The sequence below is a fragment of the Chrysemys picta genome, chromosome 2, assembly GCF_011386835.1.
Source record: "Chrysemys picta bellii isolate R12L10 chromosome 2, ASM1138683v2, whole genome shotgun sequence".
In the NCBI taxonomy this organism is placed as follows: Eukaryota; Metazoa; Chordata; order Testudines; family Emydidae; genus Chrysemys; species Chrysemys picta.
The window spans coordinates 72,676,494-72,700,176 of record NC_088792.1 but is presented as its reverse complement, the minus strand read 5'-3'; the positions used below and the strand labels follow the sequence as shown (position 1 = coordinate 72,700,176).

Here is a 23,683-nt window from a genome sequence, read left to right as displayed (position 1 = left end):
AGTCACAAGAATTAAAGGATTGGAAAATATGCTTTATTGTGATAGACTAAAGGAGCCAAAACTATTTAGCTTACCAAATAGAAAGTTCAGGGGTGATTTGACCACCGACTACAAATCCATACATGGAAAACAGAAATTTGATAATAGAGGGCTCTTCAATCTGGCTGCCAAAAGTATAACAAGATCTAGTGGCTGGAAGTTGAAGCTAGACAAACTCAGAACTAGAAATAAGATGCAAATAGTTTAACAGTGAGGGAAATTAACCATTGAACAACTCACCATCCCTGGAAATTTTCAAATCAAGATTTTATGTTTTTCTAAAAGATATGATCTAGTTCAAAAAGGAACTAATTCAGGAAGTCTTATAGTGTTAATGCAGGAGGTCAGACTAGATGATTACAAAAGTCCCCCTTCTGGCTTTGTAATCTATGAATGAATGCTGCATTAACATTGTTACAGTTTGCATTTAATTTATTAATATCAACTTTCTGTATTACAGGAGGCTGAAACAATGTGTCACAATATGGCATTTGGTCTGAAACCATACTGCTAAAAACCACAGCCAGACAGATGAAACTGACATTTGCTTTTGTTGCACTAGGTTTTCATACAGACAGCTTAATTTTGTAGATAAATAAGCAACATTTTAATTTCATTTTCGGCTAGTGTGTCTAAGTCATTCATTCCTGGATGGCTTACACAGTGAATGAAATGCAGAGGCTTTAAAATGCTTTGGTCTTTGAATTCTACAGGAAATCATGACTACCTGAAATCCACTCCCATCAATTACCAGATTAAAAACTGAAGATCACCATTTCAAGCTGCTGGCAACAGTAAATCTTGGAAAACATGAGCTGGCACAGATTTGAGAACATTACAGTGTGAACATCATAATGGTTTCACATTTCATTGTATTGATACTAGAAATAATGATAATTTTTATGGTACATTTTTGAGTTTCATGTTTAATGCAGCTTATGAAAGAAGTCTCATTTATTCTCTGATGTATTACTATTCTACTAGTGTACAGCTTCCAACTGTAGTTAAATCTGATTAAGGCCCCATGCTGAGTTAATCAATCTGATAATGTCAGACATTATTAAGGAACCATACATGATTTGGTCACACTGTCTATTATCAGTGGCATGTACACCAGTGCCTTTGTTTTCAGAATACTGAAGCTGCTTAAAACAGATAAACATAAAAAGGACTGTTTATATCTCAAACATTTGTATATTAGTTTTCTATTAAAATACAGCCATTTAGTACAACAAAAATTTCCTTCAGTTTTTCAAATTAAACATTTGGATCAATTTAAAATTGATTTTAAAAAATTATAATATGCACACTGGAGCCCCCCAGTATAAATGAAACACCTCGTACATAAACACCATTCTGAATCCGTATGGACTTCTTTCTAATGAGAAGATAAAATATTTTGTTTTAAATATTTTGTTTTAAACACTTACATACGTAACATCAAGTGGCACTTTGAAAGCCTTGGTGTATCAGACAAATGCCTGGCTGTTAACAAAAAAGTTTAATTCTTCAAGTATTCATCCACACATCCAATGCAAATTGAAGGATGATAGGTTTGACAACTGTAATATACAACAGTTTCTCGTTTCACTGATCTAGCTTAATGCTAATCAGTGAATTTGAGTCAAATTCAGCTGTATTTGTATCTGCTTACATTCTACTAAAGGAGTCAATGGAGTTGTGCCTGTTTACATCACAACTGGGGCTGCATTTAGTTAGGGCTGCATTTAGTCCTAAAGCTTCAGCACTCTGAATAAAGAGATGAATATCATTACACATGTTATGGAGCAAGTCCTTTTCACTGCTCGGGGAAATGGATCACTTGATGATTTCCTATTCCATTCATTCCCTCTGGGGCACCAGGCATTGCCCACTGTCAGAAGACAGGATACTGGGCTAGATGGACCTTTGGTCTGACCCAGTATGGCTGTTCTTATGTTCCTATGCTCAGTAGTACTGAGGGTATCACAGTACCCAAAACCAGTGCTGTTCCACTGCATAAGGATAGGGCTCAACTGCAGAGAACAGACAGGGCACATGCAGTGTTGCCATTTTAGCAACAGTGTCTCTAAATTGAGTGACTTAAGGTCTACTGAAGAGTTTTCAATCTTTGTCTGTCAAGTCAGTAACCTGAGATCTAATGAACTCTGTCAACATTCTGGTGACTTTTTTGCTTTTGCTTACACTCAGGACAGGCAGAGGCCTTCAGTTCCGGTTAGGCAGCCTTGCTTGGAGTGCACGTGCACTTCAGGGGCACCAGATTTGATGGGAGTGGGAGGCGAGGTTGTGGTCACTCACGTATTTATAGGCAGAGGCATGTAGGAGCCACATGTTAGCCTGTTACCATTAATGATTGGGAAACTGCAGCATGGAGGACGGGGCCTCCGGCTGCTAACAGTCTTGATGGGCTCGACAGGAAAGAGACAAGGATGACCAGGTGGAGTGCAACAGGGGTAGTGGCAATGAGCCCAATCCCCTCCCCCGCCAGCCATAGACAGGGAAGGAAAGAGAGGGAAGGGGAGAAAAGTCCCAGCTGGTCCAGGTCTGTCCAGTGGGAGAGGAGGAAAGATCTGTGCCAGTCCAGAGGTGAGGAGAGGTCTCTGCTGGCACTGGTTTCTCCGGTGGAACGGTAGGGGAAGGAGGAAGAAGTTGAGGCAATGCAAAGGTGGAACTCCATCTGCATATGCAGGCCTGTCTGGTCCCCTCTTTAAGAAAATTCTTGTTGCTCCCCTAAAGCTGGGCACCTCGTAACCACTACTGACAGGTGTATGCGCATAGGGGTGGGGGGGGAGGGAAGAGTGAACCTGGGTGCCCTTGCCTCCCCACCTCCCACAAGCACCCAACACCCACTCCCTGCCTCGCCCAGACACACACTATTCCCTGCCTCCAGCACAATTCCCACTGCCTCTCACTGGAACCCACTATCCCCAAGCCCACTGCATCCCCCACATACTCAATATCCACAAACTCCCCTGACACCACCACCCCTCGCTACCAGCTTCCTGCATCCCAGAAGGAAACATCTGTAGTCTCCAGGATGTGCAGCAGAAAGCCAGGAATGCTACAAACTGGGCCAGTCTGAGGAACGATCAGCCTGTTCTGCAAGTATAAAAGGGAAAAGAAAGAAAGAAAAGAAAACTAAAGACGAGACTACCACACCAGGGGGTTGAGAAAGCTCATACGAAGTTCAGTGGGAATTGCGTACCACACATTTTTCTAGGCCAGGCACTTCCAGATCAAGCTTCCATTGGAGTTACTACAGCCTTGAAAACTGGTGTACCTCTCTTCCATGAGAATCTGCCACCCACAGGATATCAGAGGATATTCACCCGAGCACTGCTGCAATGTATGGTGGAATCTGACGTAGAAACTATTTGAAATATGACATTACTTAGCATTCTACTTTACATGACATGCTGCCTTGGTAAGTGCAAGGTCCAAGAATGATCTTGGAGTACTGACCACAGAGACCATAAATGTAAACAAGGCAGAGTTTCTCCATTTTGGAATAGGACAAGTTATTCATTGTAGACTGATGAATGTTAAAACGATATGTGGACAAAACGCTGGCACTGGCCAAACTTTTTATTTTTTTAAATCACAAATCATAAACTGTAAATTAACCCCAATGTATTATTTCTTTGCCTCCAATTCTTCAAAAGTAATAGCTTAAAACAAAAGCATTAATGTTAACTGCTGTGAAAAAAAAATTCATCCTAAGAATAAAACAAATCACAATAGTTCTTTGTTGCTTGATTAACCCTTGTTCAAGAACTGAGATTCACCAGCACTTTATTCTAATTACAAATTGTCACAGAACAGCCACAGCATAAGATTATTCCAATAGCACAGAAAAAAAGTGTGACCTATGTATTTGTTATGGAAAAAAGTTATCACTGTCATTTCATAGTTAAAAAGATTTAGTGAGCAGCAAAACAAATTTAAAGAGGCACCAACAATCTTCTAAACTAACTGCACTGTGAAAGAAACAGACTGGAAAGGAGAAATGGAGATTGTTACACAATGATAAACAATTGCTTTCTTTCCTTTTACTTGTTTCCTCCCCTCCACTCCCACTCCCCAAAAGCCAGGCAGGAAGTAAAACTTAGACCAGGGAATGAGTTCCAAAGACAGCCACCAGCCAGAAACAAAGATGAGATTTGGGGGCTCCCAACACTAAGGTCTATGGGTGATGGCTTAGTGCTAGAAATCTGTCTCTTTCACAGCAGAGTGACAGAAAGAACTCTTATGATTTTGAAGCTCCACTCACCTTCAGCTGCAGACAGAGAAAAGCACCTTTGTGTCTCAACTCCCTCCTCCAGCGTCTCCTGACTGCTACAATGTGCTGCAGTAAAATTGTGATTCTCAGATACATTATTCCTCTCCTAGAGCTTCTGGCTCTGTGAGAGTGTGGAAGGGGGAGGAAAGAGAAGGTCTCTACTACAGTACTCTCCCTCAGACTTTTTGTATTCTCCCCCACACAGCATGAATAACTTTGAGCATCTTTCTCTGCTGCTCACTCTTGTCCAGCAACAGCCTAAACACTGATGATTTGGGGCAGTTTTACTTGCCTGGCAAAGCTCTGAGCAGAAGTGGTACTGGAATCATCTATCTGTAGATTCAGCAATCTCTGAATCATTTTACTTTTGAAAGGTTTTCTTCACAACCATAAGGGTTAGGAATTTTTAAATGGGACCCAAAATTCTGCAGAAATTTACAACTTGCACCTATTCACTCACCAAGGAAATCTTTGCTCTCACCCCTCAAGTGGATTTTTCAAATTCTGACATAGCCAGCCATCAATTCCTTAGCAGAGACAGCATACCCTGGGCGATGGAGTCCAATCCTACAGTCCTTATAAGATCACAGTGCTCCTTAAAATGATTGCCTAATGAGAACTGCAAGATCAGACCTTTGAAAATACAAAGGCAGGAGAAAAGTTTCATAACTCAAAAGGGGCTCAATATTGTTTTATATTAGAACATCCGTACATTTGAAAGGAGAGGGGCGCTACAAAGGGAAATGATACTGTAAAAGCAGCCATTCCCCCCATCTAGACCTCTCCAAAGCAATGGAATCCTCAGTACATTCTGTGCCCATGAATGAGTTTCAGCAGTCAGAGAAAGGGAGAGACGCATGCTGCAGAATGACTGTTCCCCTATCTCAATTTACCTTTGCTTCACCAGTGAAACTGAAAGAAGAATTTGGGCCTCAGTCTTTCACACTAATCTACTGAAGAGGTCATCCCTTTGCAGAGGGTGGGGATGAGATGTGTGGGAGGGGAAAAAACAACTTAAGCTTTAGCCAGTTCTTCATGAAGATAAGAGGAGAGACAAGAGAAGGTGGCTTCTCAAAGAGGAATACATATAGGAAGCTGTGTCTTTAATGACAGCAGGCTTAGCACTACAGAAATGAGTATGTATTACAGAGTATAGGCTCACTACTATGAAGATTTAAAATGGTATTCAGAAGCTAAGCCAATTTAAACCATAGTGTAAAATTCTGTTATTCTTACAGAAAACACAGTCTAATAGCATATATGACTGACATACAGAATCCTAATCTTATTTAGTATTTAGGCCATTTCTATTGAGCTATTTTCAGATCCCTGATATCACACTAAAATGTCCTCAAATTTTGCACACATTGGACTTCACCATGAATGAAACAATAAACCCGGTAATAGATTGTTCAAACACTCATTGACAGTTGTCGTAAGTATTCATGGCATATTTATGTAGCACTAACCATCTATGTCAAAAAGTTAATTATGAAACACCACTTAAATTGTCAAGTTATTGTCATCCATACTATAATTTCCATACTAGTATACTTTTATTTAAATACAGTAAGCCATATTTACCCCGGTACAATTCTACTGCTGTCTGTGAAGTTTATACCAGAAATTAATTTGATCCATCGTGTTTTATAATACATTACATACGCATTTTCTCAGGTCTATTCTTAAGATTTACACTTTATGTCCCCCTTGATTATATTGAAGGATAGAACATATAGCAAAGAATAAAATTAACTCACCTTGGTTTGCTAGTCTGACTTCATTAAATTAGATATATCATCAACACCATAATCAATTGGCAGTTTCACATCAGGAAACACAGAAAGCTTGGCATGGTGAATAATCAGAGCTAGGGGCTATGAGGTGGGGGAGGAAGGGAGTCAGAAGACTGCCTTGCTCTTGCATTATTTACCAATTGCTAAGTACAGACTAAAATCAAGTGTTAAGGCATTTATCAGATAGAAAATACCTGTTTATATTTCCAAGACATCTGTATTCTTTCCCTCATAATTTGATTCTAATTATGATTATTTTGTTTTAATATCCTGCATTTCATACTTTGGATTATTTCTCTATTTTTATTCCATTAAAATTCTAGAATGAAGCATGCTTGTTGGCAAACAAAAAGAAAAAAGTAGACTTGGCACAGGATGATAATTTACAACTATACTCTGAACCTGTGGAAAAAAATTATTGTATTTTGTACATGAATAAAGTTGGATCAAAGATGGGCTTGTTATTTAAAAAAGTACACAGATTAGATATTGTATGTTATATGTTAATAAACTTTTTTATACAAACCAACTGATTTTAGGACCTTGGAAATCTCCCTTACAACATATATAGTGTTTACACAGACCATCAGGACACACAAATGTTTCGACACACCACATTTCAATTTCATACACTCATCACTAGTATCTATCAGACCATTGTGATGAATGCACGGAAGTAAACTCTACTGAACTTTCAATTAATTTAATTCTGATTCACATAAATTCATCAATATTTTACACTCAAAGAAAATAAGATATCTGAAATCTCTCAGTGCAGTCAGAGACCAACCAAATCACCCCCAAATAAGTGACAAACACATTTCTTTCTTTGCTCACAACAATGATAAAGGATATGCTTGCATCCCACCCCACCCCATTTTATATTTTAGTTCCTAGACAAAAAAAAAGTGTTATGGGAATGGCATAGGTTATGACTAACTCACTATAGACAGATGTAGATTAGTACTGTATTGAATCACTCCCACTAGAATCAAGGTAATTCTACAACCACTGTAGTAGCCTACTTAGGCCTTGTCTACACTGGGATTTCAGCCATCATTGTAGACATGGGTTAGACCACTGCAGTACAGTATGTACTGGTGCAGTTTACACTGGTTTCAAATTGGATTAAACTGCATCAGAACAGACTGCATCTACACTAGGAGTTTCCACCAGTGCAGCTACACAGGTGCCTCAATTCTCAGTGTAGATAAGAACTTTAAGGAAAGTTTTTGAGGCATCCCTGTGGTTTGTTGCTTAGATTAGTGTGGATAAACCTCTAGTTCTATCTTTGGAGACTGAAGTATTATGTTGGGGTACATTTGTTCTCTCGTCTAAGAAATATAATAAAAGGACAAATTAATAGATGTAACGGCGTAAGTTGTAACATTTTCATCTTTAGATCTCAAAGCACTTTACAAAGGAGGATATGCATAATTCTGTCTCCATTACTCAAGCACAGAAGGTGAAGTGATTTGCCCCAGGTCACAGGATGTCAGCAACAAAGCTAGGAACAGAATCCAGTTCTCCTTACTGCCAATCCAGTACCCGAAGTGCCGGACCACATTTTCCATCTATTTTGTGAGCAAACATTCAAGCATACGGCATGATGTTAATCTAAGGCAGCCACCTTAATTTAAATATTTTACCTGTAAATCTGGCTAATGAACTTTACAGCCACATGTCTAGTGATCTTCTTCCCCTTTGCAGTTTCCATTTATTAAAAGCACTAAGTGAAATCCTGCCCACAATGAAGTCCCTATCCTAAAGCAGTACGAATTAAAGTATAAGAAAATGGAGTAATACATCCCACAACCTCCAAACGACTGACCACACAACTGTCTTATCTCGTTAAAAAAATTCAAAGGACATGTTCTTGCTCAACTCCAATGAATTCTTCTTTAAAATATAAACTGAAAATAAAAAGCTTGGCCCTTCAGGATTACGTGACAATCTTGACTTGGCCCACCAGCTGGAAGTCCTAAGACGACACCACTCCTTGCTGAACTGCCAACAGCTTGCTGACAAGGCTGAAATGAGACCTACAGTACTGTCTTGAAGTCCACTACTGTAAGGCTTATAATGACAGGCATTATTTGCTTCACCCTCAACCTGAAGTTATCTCAAGTAATCCACAAAGCTAATCGGGGAAGCAACTTCAGATACCAACATAAACTGCTAGGTTTGGCTTCTTTAGAAAAGTATGCGGTTGCCAGCAACAGCATTCAGACCATAAAGTTAACACAAATACTGTTTAGGAAGTATTTCCCGATACAGAAGTTATTTGTGCAGAATAAAAAAACTCCCCTTGAAAACATGAAAGTAGAGCAATGTTAGTCAAAAAGACTGTTTTGAAGTCCATTCCTGCTTCAGACATTGGCAAAAATAGAAAGGATTTTTTTTTTTATTAAGCATCAGCAAAAGTTTTGGGGTGTTTTTTGTTTGTTTAGTATTATAGATTCATTAGGTTTAAAGGGAACCTTTATTGAATCATCTAGTCCACACCCCAGCACGATCTATTTCATAGCCAATAAAACTGACAGATGGGTGACAGTTCTAGCCTTTACTGCCTCCAGCTGTTAAGCAACCTCCATTTGGTAACTTGTTCCATTGCCCAGCTGTTTATAGCTAAACTGTCTTTTCACATAGACTAAGCCCATTTCTTCTTGTTCTGTCCTATTTCATTAATGAAAATAATAGACCCATGTTACTTATAAAAATCAATTCTTTATATATTTGGAGAAAAAAATATCTCGTCAGTCAGCCAGCCAGCCATCTTTTCTCTAGATTTAACAGGCCCAACTCACTTACCTTTATTCTACAAGGTTTCTCCTCCTCACCTTTAATCACTGCTGCTGTTCTTTAAGGATATGTCTAGATAGGGATAAAAGACCTGCGGAGCAGCCACAGCTAACCTGGGTCAGCTGACTCAGGCTCAGGCTGCAGGGCTAAAAATTGCGGCGAAGACATTGAGGCTCAGGCTGCAGCCTGAGCTCTAGGACCCTGGACCCTCACAAGGTGCCAGAGCTTGGGCTCTAGCCTGAGCCCAAACATCTACGTGGCAATTTTTCAATCCCATGAGCACAAGGCAGCTGACCAGGGCCAGCCCTGGATTTTCTCTCTTTGTGTAGACATACCTTAACTCTGTTGGCCAAAACGTAACATGGTACTTCAGTACTGAGGCCAAAACAATACCAAAGAGTGGAATTATCACTTTTAAAAAACAAAATAAACACACAAAAACAGGCATTTCTACCGTGCTTGTCACTCTGCTATATGACACACGTAATGCATTACAGGTACAACTTACTGTTTTTATTGTAATAGTGTCTAGACACCCCCATCAGACAGATTGAGGCCCCAATGTGCAAATAACTTAGTAACGTAACCCAGAGTCCAATCCTGAAGCCTTTACTCAGGCAAAACTTCTATTGACTTTTATAGGAATTTTGCCTGAGTAAGGACTGCAGTATTTTGCCATATAATAGATTTTGCATTTTTCTTCTCTGTGAAAAGTCAGGCCATTTCTGTTTAAGAGTCTAATGTTTCGAACTATGCAAGTCTCTTCAGGACTGATCCTTAAAATAGGGACTTAGATTAATTTAGTAAGACCACATTTTATGTGTTTGCAAAGCACTGGCCTCAATCTGTATTGGATCCTTGAGAGTTAGCTCACTACAGATAATTATTAAAACATATCCAGCACAATCCAAATCGGGGGGGGGGGGGGGGAGGAGGGGGACACCAATTTACAATCCTTAGAAGAGGAGACCAATTTTCAAGAAACAACAGTATATACACACTTCTTCAGGAGAAACCTCACTCCACCACCCACCATCAGCACAAACATGGCAAACTATCCAAATTAGAATTACCTCATATTAAAAAGGACATTAAGCTCTTTCTGGAATTCCTAACAAGAGTCCTTATTAAAAGTAACTAAAAAAGGACCTAGGCACCCTTTAAAAGAAAAGGGAGTTTAATTTTACCCACAACTGTATGAACATTAGCACTAATAGTTTTATTTTGGGGGCCAAAAGGGACTCTTCAGTGTACTATCTTGCGCTAGTAATATTCCACATAAAATGGATGCAGCCTTTAGGTGGCCTCTGTGACCATATTTTCACTAAACACTATGGTTATGTTGACACTAGAGAGCTTACAGCGGCACAGCTGTAACAATGCAGATGCGCCGCTGAAAGATCTCTCATGTATCTGCTCTATGCCGACAGGAGAGCTCTATCAACATAATTAAATCATCCCCAACGAGTGGCAGTAGCTATGTCAACGGGAAAAGCTCTCCTGCCGATATAGCACTGTCCACACTATAATTTATCTCTCTCAGGTGGGTGTTTTTTCGCACGCCCGAGCAACATATATTATGCCGACATAAGTGGCAGTGTAGACATGGTCTATGAAAAAGCAATCGATGCAAAATAAATGTCCTGCTTTGCAGAACTGAAAAGATACCAGGAAGTAATAACATTTATTCTCTTTATTAAAGCCTTTTAAAAAAAAATGACAACCAACCATGCTTTGGTTTCTGGGCTCTGTTGTATGTGAAAACAGGCTTAAGAATGGGGCTCAGTCCACGACAGTCCCCATGAGACAGAAGAACAAAGACTGGGAATCTGGTAGTGATGAATGGTGGACTAAAAAGGAGTTTAAAGAAAAATCAGATTGGGTGGCTCTACCTAATTAGCAGAGACCAAAGCTGGTTATCCCATCATCTAAGCTGATGAATGAGCAGGAGCAGAAATGCTATTATAAAATTTAATTTGACAACATCTTTTTAATTTCAGGCATTTGTCAGCACTATCAGTCACATAACCTTTTTTTGTTCTATGAAATGATTAAGTATACTTTGGCTTTAGAAAAGTTTAAATATATATGTACCACTTTAGCCCAGTTACAAGAAATTTAAATTCAGTCAAATACAAAATCCAAAAACTATTTGTTACACTGTTTCCTTTATTGATTATTTTAACCATTTGGAATCCAAAATAAATTTCAACCACACCAACACTGCAGCTTTGCTAGCATTTTAATTTCAGGTATTAGAAATGTAATAGTCTTTTGAGCAACTCTGTTCTGCACACAGTGGTAGGACAAAAATAACTATTCTGTGGGTTAAGTAATTCAGATTCCAATTTTACATGTGGGGTGAATAGTAACAAGATGGATAGTAATAGGCCATCCATTTTCACAAGTCAGTCAGTCGTCAGACCACTGTCATCCACAAATCCTGCTACACAATCAAAGAGCTAAAGAACTACTGAATTATTTATTACAACTGACACCATCAATTATGCTACCATGTAAAATGTCACTGAAACAGCCATTTAAAGAATAATCATAGATAACCTGGTTAAAAGTTACCAAAGTATCAACTGTTCAACTTAAAAAAAAAAAAAAAACCCCTCCCTCCCATGCTTTTGAAAATGATCTGTACCTGAAAAACTAAGCTTCTAAGTAAATTCCTTCTTACCACTGCTTTCAGTTTATTTTCATGTAGTAGTAAAACAAGCCACATATTTTTGGCCAGCAGAAGTTAAAAAATGTTGTATTGATTCAAGATCAGTTTTGCATAGTACCTGTTAATACAATTTGCATTTGAAAACTTATAACCACACTGTTAAACTGGCAGCTGTGGAAGTTAATCTAAGCAGTGCAAGGCGAGCAATATTGACCGTGTCTTCTCACAATGGTAACAACCTTAAATGTCTTGGGTATGGATAGTATATCCCGGTAGCCCACTGCATTTCAGAACACAAGTCCAAATCTCTCAGAAGTTGTAAATTAAATTGTTTTAGTACATTTCTCTTTTCTCTACACATAAGGGTTTGAAAATTACATGTACAGTTTCTATTAAGTCTATTAGCTTCTAACACAGGCACTATCCAGTTTAATTTTTGTATGTTTTTACTTGAGTGACCGTTGTGCAGGCATATTGATGTACACCAAAAGACTGAAGACAATACTGCATTCAGAAGACTCGGTTAAACTATGAAAACTTCCTGTTTAGATATTTAAGAATAACCTGCAGCCCACTGGTTGCATGGAGCCTGCTGAGTTGTTTCTTACAGTCTGTTGGTTGCCCCCATTTTGAGGCAAATTCAGTCCCCAGCCAAGAGTCTGAAGGATCTTCTTGCAGCAGAAGTGGGTAGGGAGGGGAAGTCTAGAAGCAAGGGTAGGGGGAAGGGAGGAGTCAAATTGTGAAAACCCTCTGATGTGGAATGGAGCCCAGCTATGCACAGGATCCTTACATGGTAATGTATGTGGAACAGTGGAGCAAGGCACAAGCAGGCCAGAAAAGCTACTGTCCCCATAGAGGGAGTATATTAGAAACACTGGAGCTACTGAGCTTTCAGTGGGAGGGGACAGAAGTGGCTATGAAACAACTCTGCAGCCTACAGAAGGGCACCTTGCTAATAGAAAGAGAAGTTAAGGAAATGAAAAATTAAGAAAGTATTGAAGAAAAGAGGTGCAGCACTTCTCAGAGAATAAAGATATTCTCAGTTTCAGATTCTCAGGGTACATGGAATTATGTGAATTATTCAGCAGTTGCTCAAGTACGTATTCTTGTCCTTTTCATGTAGCTCCCTGTGAAGTATCAGCTACTAAGCTCACGCTTTTTTCCTCTTTATTACACCTATGCATGTATATTTGTAAATACAAGTCCTTTATGTTCCTGTGACAGAGAATGTGACATACCAATGGCGCTCCCCATCATCAGAACTTTTTCTGAGAAGTCCTGTAACAATGAGACCTACATAAAGTTCCTGCTTAAACACATCACTATGTGTTAAGAAGTATTTTCACACAAGAACAAGTCAGAGGTGGAGGGATTCTTGTTAAATTTATCTTCTGGTAGAGGTTACTCCAAATTTGCTGGGAATCTAAAAGCTGTTTTTGAGGGCTTTTGCAGAAGTCTTTGCCTCTCACAAGAGGAAGCATGTGGCTCTTCAGACAGCATTAACCAAAGAAATTGCTCACTTTAAGTACACCTTTACCCAGCTATAACGCTGTCCTCAGGAGCCAAAAAAATCTTACCGTGTTATAGGTGAAATCACCAAGTTATATCGAACTTGCTTTGATCTGCCGGAGTGTGCAGCCCCGCCCCCCCGGAGCGCTGCTTTACCACATTATATCCAAATTCGTGTTATATCGGGTCGCATTATATCAGGGTAGAGGTGTAGTACATGCATTAACAGAAATAAGGCACACACATTATACACTTATCAATGGTGGGGTTAATTTGGCTGCTCTCCAACTGGCTTTAATTGAAAAATCACTTCAACATTGGAAATAAAAGAAGTAGGAGATTCTACTATTGGCTGTTAAACTCTGAAAAATGGAAAACCAAATCTGGACAGTGACAAAGGCAGATCAGACCATCACAAATAATAACCAAGTAACCAGTGACCTTTAAATCCTCTTAGAGTGATCTACATTCTTCTGCATCCCTAGTGAATTTCAAAACATGTCATACCTCCCAGGGATCTACTATCTAGATCTGCATAAGCTGCAGGAGCAAGAATTGTTCTGAGGCTCCTAAATGTGAGGAGATAAAGAATGTCATGTCCGACATGCTGTTGAATGAGCCCCAAGTTTTGATGGCATTCAAATGTAATTTTAAATACTTTATTGGTAGGGTTGCTCCCCTTTTTACTGCGCTATTTACTATCTCCAGAAACAAAATGCCCCCTCAGAGAAATGACCGAGTCTTGTCTTCACATACAGCATTGCAGCAGTACAGCTACAATTGTGCAGCTGTAGCACATTAGTGAAGACGCTACTATGCCGACAGGAGAGCTTTTTCCTTTGGCGTAGTTAATCCAGCAACTTGAGAGGCAGTAGCTATGTTGACGGGAGACCCTCTCCCATTGACCTACTGCTGTCTACACCCAGGGCTAAGTCAGTATAATTACATTGCTCAGGGATGTGGATTTTTCACACCCATGAGCAACGTAGTTATACTGTTATAAGTTTGTAGTGCAGAGTTGACCTGAGGTAGTTATTGTTCTGAAATTCAAGGGTACAGATGATATTTCAAATCTGGAAAATACTAGCATTTTTCTTTGATAATTTTTACTATACAAATATTAACAGGGGAGGTTAGAGGTTACAATCCTCAGACTTAAAAATTGTGAACCAGACCAGTTTTATTAAATGAAAGAGCTCTGGTTTTATATAACAGCACAGTGTTGTCACTCACAGATTGGTTGATGATATATCACTTCCTATACTGAGGTTAAAACATTTGACTGTACTGAATGGGAAGCTTATTTTGAAGTGTTTGAGCTTTGTGGATTTGGGAGAGCATTAAGTTGGCTGGATCTAATGCTCTGTATGCAGGAAGAACATTGTGTGTCAGTAAATGCAAAGCACTCTAGTAGCTTCCAACTGTGGAGAAACATTGTCCAGAAGTGTCCTTCATCTGTTATTTGTTCTAGCTATTGAGCAAGTGGGTTTGAAAGTATCTGTTAGACTTAGGATACGTCTACACTTGCAAAGTTTTTGCACTGTAAGTTTCACCGGTGATAAGGAACCGGTGAAAGAAAAGTGCTGGCTTGTGTACTCACTTAATTCCTCAGGTGTCACAAAGCGTTTACACTAACAGCACTTGAGACCAGCACTGTAGAGCAGCTATCCCACAGTGCAGCTCTCTCGATAGGTCTTGTGGGAAGGGGGGGTGAGCGGAAGGCATTCTGGGTCCCCACTCCGCACCCCATGATGCACTGCTTCATGTCCCAGCAGCCCCATTACTTCCTTGATTCTTTCGTGGCAATTTTTTTTTTTTAAATCCCCTGCTGTCTGGCTGCTTTCCCTGCCACATCTACAAGCAAAGGGAAAGGGGGTTTCAAACTTCCCAGGGCTTACATGGGGAGGGGTGGACGTCCCTTTACCTGGCATCAGAGCAGTGGAGATGCTGGCCAGAGTGGTCACTTTTGGAACTATGGAATATCCTCCGGAGGCCAAAAGATGTTTACACAGGCAGAACGTGTCTTCACTTTCACAACAGTGCAAAAAAGAACAGCGGAAAGAACTGAATGCCTCTTGTGAAGGTGGTTTTCTTTTTGCAGTGAAACTTCTGAGTTTCACCACAAAAAGTCGTTAAGCGTAGACGCTTCTGCGGTTTTAGCGCCAAAAAAGGGACTTTTTGCGCTTTAAATGGCAAGTGTAGACATAGCCTTAAGATTTGTTGTTGAGGACAACAGTCATAAGACGTTATTGACGGGAAGCATAGAAAAACTAAATATATGATCCAGGAAAGTAAAATAATTACTTATTACCCACTGAAGAAGATCTTTGGCACTTGAAAATCCTGGGTACGCTAAGTGGCCTGCTCATTCTCTTTAAGACTGAAGATGAAACTTGATTCATTGTCCTTGTCAATGGACTAGGAGAAGAAAGTGACTAGGGCTCTAGGGCAAGTGAATAGGAGAAGAAAGTTTGTGCACCCATCCCAATACTTCCCTAAATTCATCCTTTGGCTTCACTTAGTTATTTGCAATCATGCTGCACTTCAGGAAGAGCACATACAGTAAAAATAATGTAGGTGCTCTCCCTAAGGTACAATGCGTAGCATAAGTCACATTCAATGGAATTTCCAAAGAAAGTAAGGCAAGAGATAGGATAGATATACAAGTTAGTCAATACCAGGATTTTTTTAACTGCAGATAAGAGCAGTTGCTGCTCCTTCAGGAAAGGACATACAATATTCAGTGCATGTAACAAATTAAGTTTTTTAAATAACTCATGTTAGTTGAAAAAAGTTAGGATACCAAAGTTTTCCCTGAGAAAAAAATAATTTCCTAAAAAGTTCCCATAAAAAAGCATTCCTAGACGGACATAACTTCTCACACCACACTCACAGTAACAGTGTGGTATATTAAGGAGTCCGCCAAATCAAGTCACTGAGTGATAGATTTTGTAAGAATTTTAGGGTGTTACTGGGATTATCCCTCATTCCTATAGCATCCTCATTTGTGAACAATTCTATCTCTGACTTTTCCAATTTTCCTTTAGACAAAAATGGGGGGGGGGGGGAACAATAGGCATCTGACCAAGGGCTTGTCTACATGTACAGTTGCACTCTTTCAATTAGTGGTGTGATTTAAAAATCTACATAGTTAAATCACTGCAAAATGCTAAATGGATATATATAAGCCAGGTTTATACTGATTTAGTTTAAAACGATTAGGAACAGATTTACTAATAAGACACACAAAGTGAAATAAGTCTACCTGGGGTTTTGCAGCCTTTAATTAAAATAAATTTTAACAACTAAATTTATGTTAAACCTGTGCAACTCTTGTGGTTAGAGAAAGCCTTAGATCCAAGTCATTGTAGGTCAAGGGGCATACAGGAACATGGTTGGGGAGTGTAAGAAAAAGAAAGACTAAAATAGAGGAAGGCAAGCAGATTGCTTTATTGCAGAATAAATAGAATGTACCATATATAAAATGGAAATTATGAGCTTAATGCAAGTTTTAGGAATGAGTAAGAACAGACATCTTGGGTTGGACTAATGGTCCACCTACCACAGTATGCTGTCTCGGACAGTGCCCAGTACCAGATGCTTCAGAGGGAATGAATAGAAAGGGCACGTTTGAGTGATCCATCCCCTGTTGTCCAGTCCCAGCTTCTGGCAGTTGGAGGTTTAGGAACACCCAGAACATGGGGCTGTGACCCTGGCCATCTTAGCTAACAGCCATTGATAGACCTATCCTCCACAAACTTATCTAAGTCTTTTTTTAAACTCAGTTAAACTTTTGGCCTTCACAACCTCCCATCAATGAATTCCACAGGTTGGCTGTGAATCATGTGAAGAAGCACTTCCCTGGGTTTGTTTTAAGCCTGCTGCCTATTCATTTCATCAATTGAACCTTAGTTCTTGTGTCATGTGAAGGTGTAAACAACACTTCCATATTCATTTTCTCCATAACTCTCATGATTTCATAGATCTCTATCATATCCAGGGCTTTGGAGCGGAGCCCGGAGCAGCTCCAGGGCAGTGGAGCTGCATGTTTTTGCCTGGAGCTGGAGCACAGCTCCAAAGCTCATATCCCCCTTTAGTCATCTTTTTTCTAAGATTAACAATCCCAGTCTTTTTAATCTCTCTGCTGATACATATCCCTAATCATTTTCGTTGCCCTTCTCTGCACCTTTTCTAATTCTAATACATCTTTTTTGAGATGAGGTGACCAGAACATCTCACAGCATTCAAAGTTTGGGAGTACCATGGATTTATACAGTGAAATTATAATATTTTCTGTCTTATCTATCCCTTTCCTAATGTTTTGTAACATTTTGTTAGCTTTTTTGACTGCCACTACCCATTTAACAGATGTCAGAGTACTATTCATAGTGACTCCAAGATCTCTCTCTTGAATTTCATCTACCATTTTGCAAACCCAATCAAGTGAGATTCCTTTGTAACTCTTTGCAGTCAACTTTAGATTTAACTATCTTGAGTAATTTTGTTTAATCTGCAAATTTTGCTACCTCACTTCCCTTTTCTCCATCTCGTTTATGAATATGTTGAACAGCACAGGTGCCACTACAGATCCTTGGGAGACCCTGCTATTTACCACTGTGAAAACTTACCATTTCTTCCTAACCTTTGTTTTTTTATCTTTTAACCAGTTACTGATCCATGACAGGACTTTTCCTTTTATCTCATGACTCCTTACTTTGCTTAAGAACCTTGAGTAAGGGTCCTTGTCAATGGCTTTTGTAAAGTTAAAGTACACTATATCCATTAGATCAGTGGTTCTCAAGCAGGGGTATATGTACCCCTGGAGGTGCACAGAGGTTTTCCAAGGGTTACAATTCATCTATATATTTGTCTACTTTTACTACAGGCTACATTAAAAGTAGGGCTGTTGATTAATTGCCATTAACTCAGGCGATTAACTCAAAAAAAATCATGAATAAAAAAATTAATCATGGTTAATTGCAGTTTTAATAGCACTGTTAAACAATAGAATACCAACTGAATTTTATTAAATATTTTGGATGTTTTTCTATATTTTCATATATATTGTATTCTGTGTTGTAACTGAAATCAAAATATATATTATTTTTGATTACAAATACTTGCACCGTAAAAATGATGAACAAAAGAAATAGTATTTTTAATTCACCTCATAAGTACTGTAGTGCGATCTCTTTGTTGTGAAAATGTAACTTACAAATGTAGATTTATTTTTGTTACATAACTGCACTCAAAAAAAATGTAAAACTTTAGAACCTACAAGTCCATTCAGTCCTACTTCTTGTTCAGCCAATCACTAAGACAAACAAGTTTGTTTACATTTACAGGAGATAATGCTGCCCGCTTCTTATTTACAATGTCACCAGAAAGTGAGAACAGGCATTTGCATGGCACTTTTGTAGCCTGCATTGCAATGTATTTACGTGCCAGTTATGCTAAACATTCATATGCCCCTTCATGCTTCAGTCGCCATTCCAAAGGACATGCTTCCATGCTGACGAAGCTCGTTAAAAAATAATGTGTTAATTCAATTTGTGACCGAACTCCTTGGGTGAGAATTGTATGTCCCCTGCTCTATTTTACCTGCATTCGGCCATATATTTCATGTTATAACAGGCTCGGATGATGACCCAGCACATCTTGTTCATTTTAAGAGCACTTTCACTGCAGATTTGACAAAACGCAAAGAAGGTTCCAATGTGAGATTTCTAGAGATACCTAGAGCACTCGACCCAAGCTTGAAGTGCTTTCCAAAATCTGAGAGAGATGAGGTGTGGAACATGCTTTCAGATGTCTTAAAAGAGCAACACTCCGATGTGGAAATTACAGAATCCGAACCACCAAAAAACAAACAAAAAAATAATCAACCTTCTGCTGGTGGCATCTGACTCAAATAATGAAAAATGAACATGCGTCGGCCCGCACCGCTTTGGACTTATCAAGTAGAACCCATCATCAACATGGACACATCACCTGGAATAGTGGTTGAAGCATGAAGGGACATATGAATTTTAGCAATTCTGGCGACGCCGGCTACAACAGTGCCACAAGAACGCCTGTTCTCACTTTCTGGTCACATTGTAAACAAGAAGCAGGCACATTATCTCCTGCAAATGTAAACAAACTTGTTTGTCTGAGCGACTGGCTGAACAAGAAGGACTGAGTGGACTTACAGGCTCTAAAAATCTTACATTGCTTTATTTCTGAATCCAGTTTTTTGGACATAACTACATTATCTTTCATAATAAAGAGATTGCACTACAGTACTTGCATTAGGTGAACTGAAAAATACTATTTTGTTTTTTTACAATGCACATACATAAATATAAAGTGAGCACTGTACACTTTGTATTTGGTGTTGTAATTGAAATCAGTATATTTGAAAATGTAGAAAACATCCAAAAATATTTAAATAAATGGTATTATTGTTTAATAGTGCAATTAATCATGCAATCATACTGTTTTCAATCATGCAATCAATCATTATTAATTTTTTTAATCGCTTGACAGCCCTAATTAAAAGCACTAGTAAAGTCAGTACAATCTAAAATTTCATACAATTATTTGTTTATACTGCTCTCTATACTATACCCTGAAATGTAAGTACAGTATTTATATTGCAATTGATTTATTTTATAATTGTACGGTGAAAATGAGAGTAAGTGCTGACACACTTTTGTATTTTGTGTGTGAGATTTTGTAAGCAAGTAGTTGTTAAATGAGGTGAAACTTAGGAGTCTGATTTGTCTTGCATACCCCAAAATGGGGTACAGTAGTCTGGAAAGGTTGATAACCACTGCATTAGATCATCCATGTCCACATGTTTGACAAGCCCCTCAACGAATTCTAATAGATTGGTGAGGCATGATTTGCCTTTACACAAGTCATGTGGACTCTTCACCAATATGTCATGTTCATCCAAATGTCTGATAATTTTGTTCTTTACTATAGTTTTAACCAGTTTGCCTGGTACTGAAATTAGGCTCACTGGCCTGTAATTGCCAGGATCGCCTCTGGAGCCTTTTTAAAAAATAGGTGTTACATTAGGTACCCTCCAGTCATCTGGTGCAGAGGCTGATTTAAGCAATAGTTTGTTCACTACAGTTAATAGTTCTGCAATTTCAAATATGAATTCCTTCAGAACTCTTGGGTGAATATCATCTGGTCCTGGTGACTTCTTACTGTTTAATTTATCAGTTTGTTCTAAAACCTCTATTGACACCTCAATCCTGGATGGCTCCTCAGATCTGTTACCTAGAAAGAATGACTCGGATGTGGGGAACTCCCCCATATCCTCTGCAATGAAGACCAATGCAAAGAATTCATTTTAACTTCTCCACACAGCCTTGTTTTCTCTGAGTGCTCCTTTTGCAACATGATCGTCCAGTGGTTCCCAATGATTGCTTAGCAGATTTCCTGGTTCTGATGTACTTAAAATTTTCGCTGTTAGTGTGTCATTGACTAGTTGTTCTTCAAATTCTCTTAATCTGCCTTATATTTTTACACTGGACTTGCCAGAGTTTATGCTCCATTTTTCCTCAATAGGGATTTGACTTCCAGTTTTTAAAGGACTCCTTTTAGCATCTAACCACCTCTTTTACTCTGCTGTTTAGCTATGGTGGCTTTTTTTTTTTTGGTCCTCTTACTGAATGTCATTTGCTCTTGAAAGAGACACAAATATATGTCTCCTCTAAGATAAAAGCTACAAATGTAGCTTCTTCCACTGACTGTACAAGCACCTTCTATTCAAACAATAAGTTCCCAAGTGACTAATCTTCCATGATAGAGATGAAAGCAAGCAGATTAAGTGGAGTGTAACCCTCACCATTTTTAGATCATGCAGGTGCACAGAACATTCATAGACTTTATTGCCAGACAGGACGATTACATCATCTACTCTGACCTCCTGTATAATCACAGGCCATTAAATTTCACCCAATCACCCCTGTATTGAGCCCAATAATGTGTGTTCGGGTAAAGAATATCTGCCAGAATGGCATTCAGTATTAATTGCAAGAGACGGAGATTCCACTACTTCCCTTGGTAGTTTGTTACCTTCCCTGTTAAAACATTCTGCCTTATTTCTAATTGGAATTTGTCTTTCTCCACCAAATTAAAGTGCCTTTTAGTACCTGGTATTTTCTCCCCATTAATGTACTTGTACACTGTAAATCAAGTCTCCTCTTAGTCTTCTTTTTGATAAGAAAAACAGACTGAGCTTTAAGTTTCTTACCATAAGGCATTTTCTCCAGCCCTCAAATAATTTGTGGCTCTTTTCTGCACTCTCCAATTTTCCAAACACCCTTTTTAAAATCTGGATCCCAGAACTGGAGGCAGTATTCCAGTATGTGTCTCACAAATGCTATATACAGAAATTAAATCACCTCCTTACACCTACTCTCCTGTTTATACATCCAAGGATTGCAATAGCCCTTTTTGTCACAGCATCACACAAGGAACTCTTGTTCAGTGGCTTGTGTACTGAACCCCTAAACTCTTTTCACAATCATTGCTTTCCAGGACAAAGTCCATCATCCTGTAGGTATAGCCTCCATTACTTGTTCCTAAATGTATAAATTTGCATTTGGCTGTATTAAAATGCATTTTGTTCAAACGGGCCCAGTTTACCAAGCCTTTCAGATCACTCTGTATAATTGCCCTGTCTTCACCATTTTTCCTCATTCCTCCAGTCTTTGTGTCATCTGGAAATTTTAATCAGTAGTGAATTTATCTTTACTTCCAAACTACTGATGAAAATGTTGAATAGCATCAGACCTAGTATTAATCCTTAAAGAACTTCACTAGAAAAATCTCCATTAACAACTACTTTGAGAACTGTCCGTTAGCCAATTCTGAATCTAGTTAATGTATGCTCTGTTGACATTGTATAGTGCTAATTTTTAAATCAGATCATATGGGACTAAGGCAAACACCTTATAAACGTCCAACTATATTACATCTACATCATTACCTTTATCAACCAGACTTTTAATCTGATCCAAGAATAAAATCAGGTTTGTTTCGTAAGACCTATTTTCTCTATACCCAGGTTGTCTGGCATTAACTATATTCCTATTCCTCTTTATCAACTGAATGCCATTTCAGCTTTTCCATCATTTTGCCCAGGACTGATGTCAGGCTACTAGGCCTGTAATTCCCAGGTCATCACACCCGCCCATTTTGAAAAGTGTCACAACATTAGCACTCTTCCTATCTTCCATAATTTTAAATTAATTTTGGAACAACATCAGTGGGCCAGAGATCTTGTCAGCCAGTTTTTAGGATTCTTGCGTGCAAGTTTTCCGAGTCTGATAATTTAAAAGTGTTATCCCTAGCAAATGCTGTTTTAACATCCTTCTTAGTTACAATGGCCTAGAAAGTATATCATCATCTTCTTGTGATACAAGCATATCATCCTACTTCTTTGAAAATAGAAAACAGAAATTTATTGACCACTTTACTAGATGGAGATGGTAAAATTGTTAATGTTACAGAACAGCAATGGGCCTATGCCAGGATTTCTTTTGTTCCTACCAAAACAAAACCCTCCTTGTCCGTAGCCATGGATTTTTCCTGATGTCTTTAGCTTCCCATATCTATTTTCTACACTTCATAGCAATCAGCATAAATTAGAAGTTATCTATTTTCCCTATTTTCCATTTATGATTGTGAGGATTTGTGGAATCCGTCTGTGTAAAACTTTGGAATTCCAGTTTGATTTTATTAACTGTTTCTTCTTACGTCTTGTGTCTGTTTCACTATGTACTGCCTCAAGGTCCTTGTTGTGACTGTTGGCACCTGGGGGGGGGGGGGGAGGGATGATATTGCTCAATTAGGGCAAACTGCAAAGAATGGGGCAGCCAATCCCCAAAACTGGTGGTTATTCTAATCATTAGATTCACCAAGCCAGCAACAAAACAGCTTTTACAATAACTTACTGGTTACCCAGAAGCCAAAACTACAGCTGCCTTAAAGCAATCCAGCCTTGGGCTCCCAACCCAGACAGCCAAGTCAAATATGAGGAGGATTACTGAAAGTCTTGTTCATGATATATATAAAGTTCCACCAATCCCAAGAGATCAGACATATTACCCACCAGGCCAATGAATACTTCAGATGTTACTTAAGAATTGGCTGTAAGCATGTATTTATTAACTAATCTAAGATTTATTAAAAAGAAAAGAATGTTACGGTTAAAAGGTCATTACACATACAGATATGAATAGAGTTCTTAGGTCAGTTTCATAATAGAGATGATGAGCTGCTAAATTGCAAAAAGTTCTTTGCAGAGTCAGTTCATCAGATTACAGTCAAAAAGGCAATCCATATATAGAACTTGTTCAAATTCTTCCATGAGAATTAGCAGGGTAATCCAGTCTGGAGTTGGAGACCTCAGTCTTGCAACTCAAGCTTCCCTTGACCAAGCTTAAGCAGATCTGAGATACAGAATTAGGGCCCTAGAGTTCTTTTATAGATCTGTGGTGGGTTATTTCCTATTGATAGCCTCTTGACAGCAGGTATTCCTTGGGTGAAGCATTGTGGCTTTGAAGTAAAACCTCCAATTTC

The 23,683-nt window shown here is 38.8% G+C and overlaps 1 protein-coding gene across 4 annotated transcripts in view; it reads right to left on the bottom strand.

Moving 5' to 3' along the window:
• LOC101949407 (ubiquitin-conjugating enzyme E2 E2) overlaps positions 1–23,683 on the bottom strand; it is a 313,447-nt gene that overhangs the window by 250,245 nt on the left and 39,519 nt on the right. Inside the window, exon 3 of one of the 4 annotated variants that reach the window (XM_065583476.1) lies at positions 1–23,683. This exon is cut by the window's left edge and continues 40,232 nt beyond it. The exons of the other annotated variants lie outside the window; for them this stretch is intronic. The gene's annotated coding sequence lies outside the window, so the exon portion shown is untranslated. 4 annotated transcript variants of the gene reach the window in all.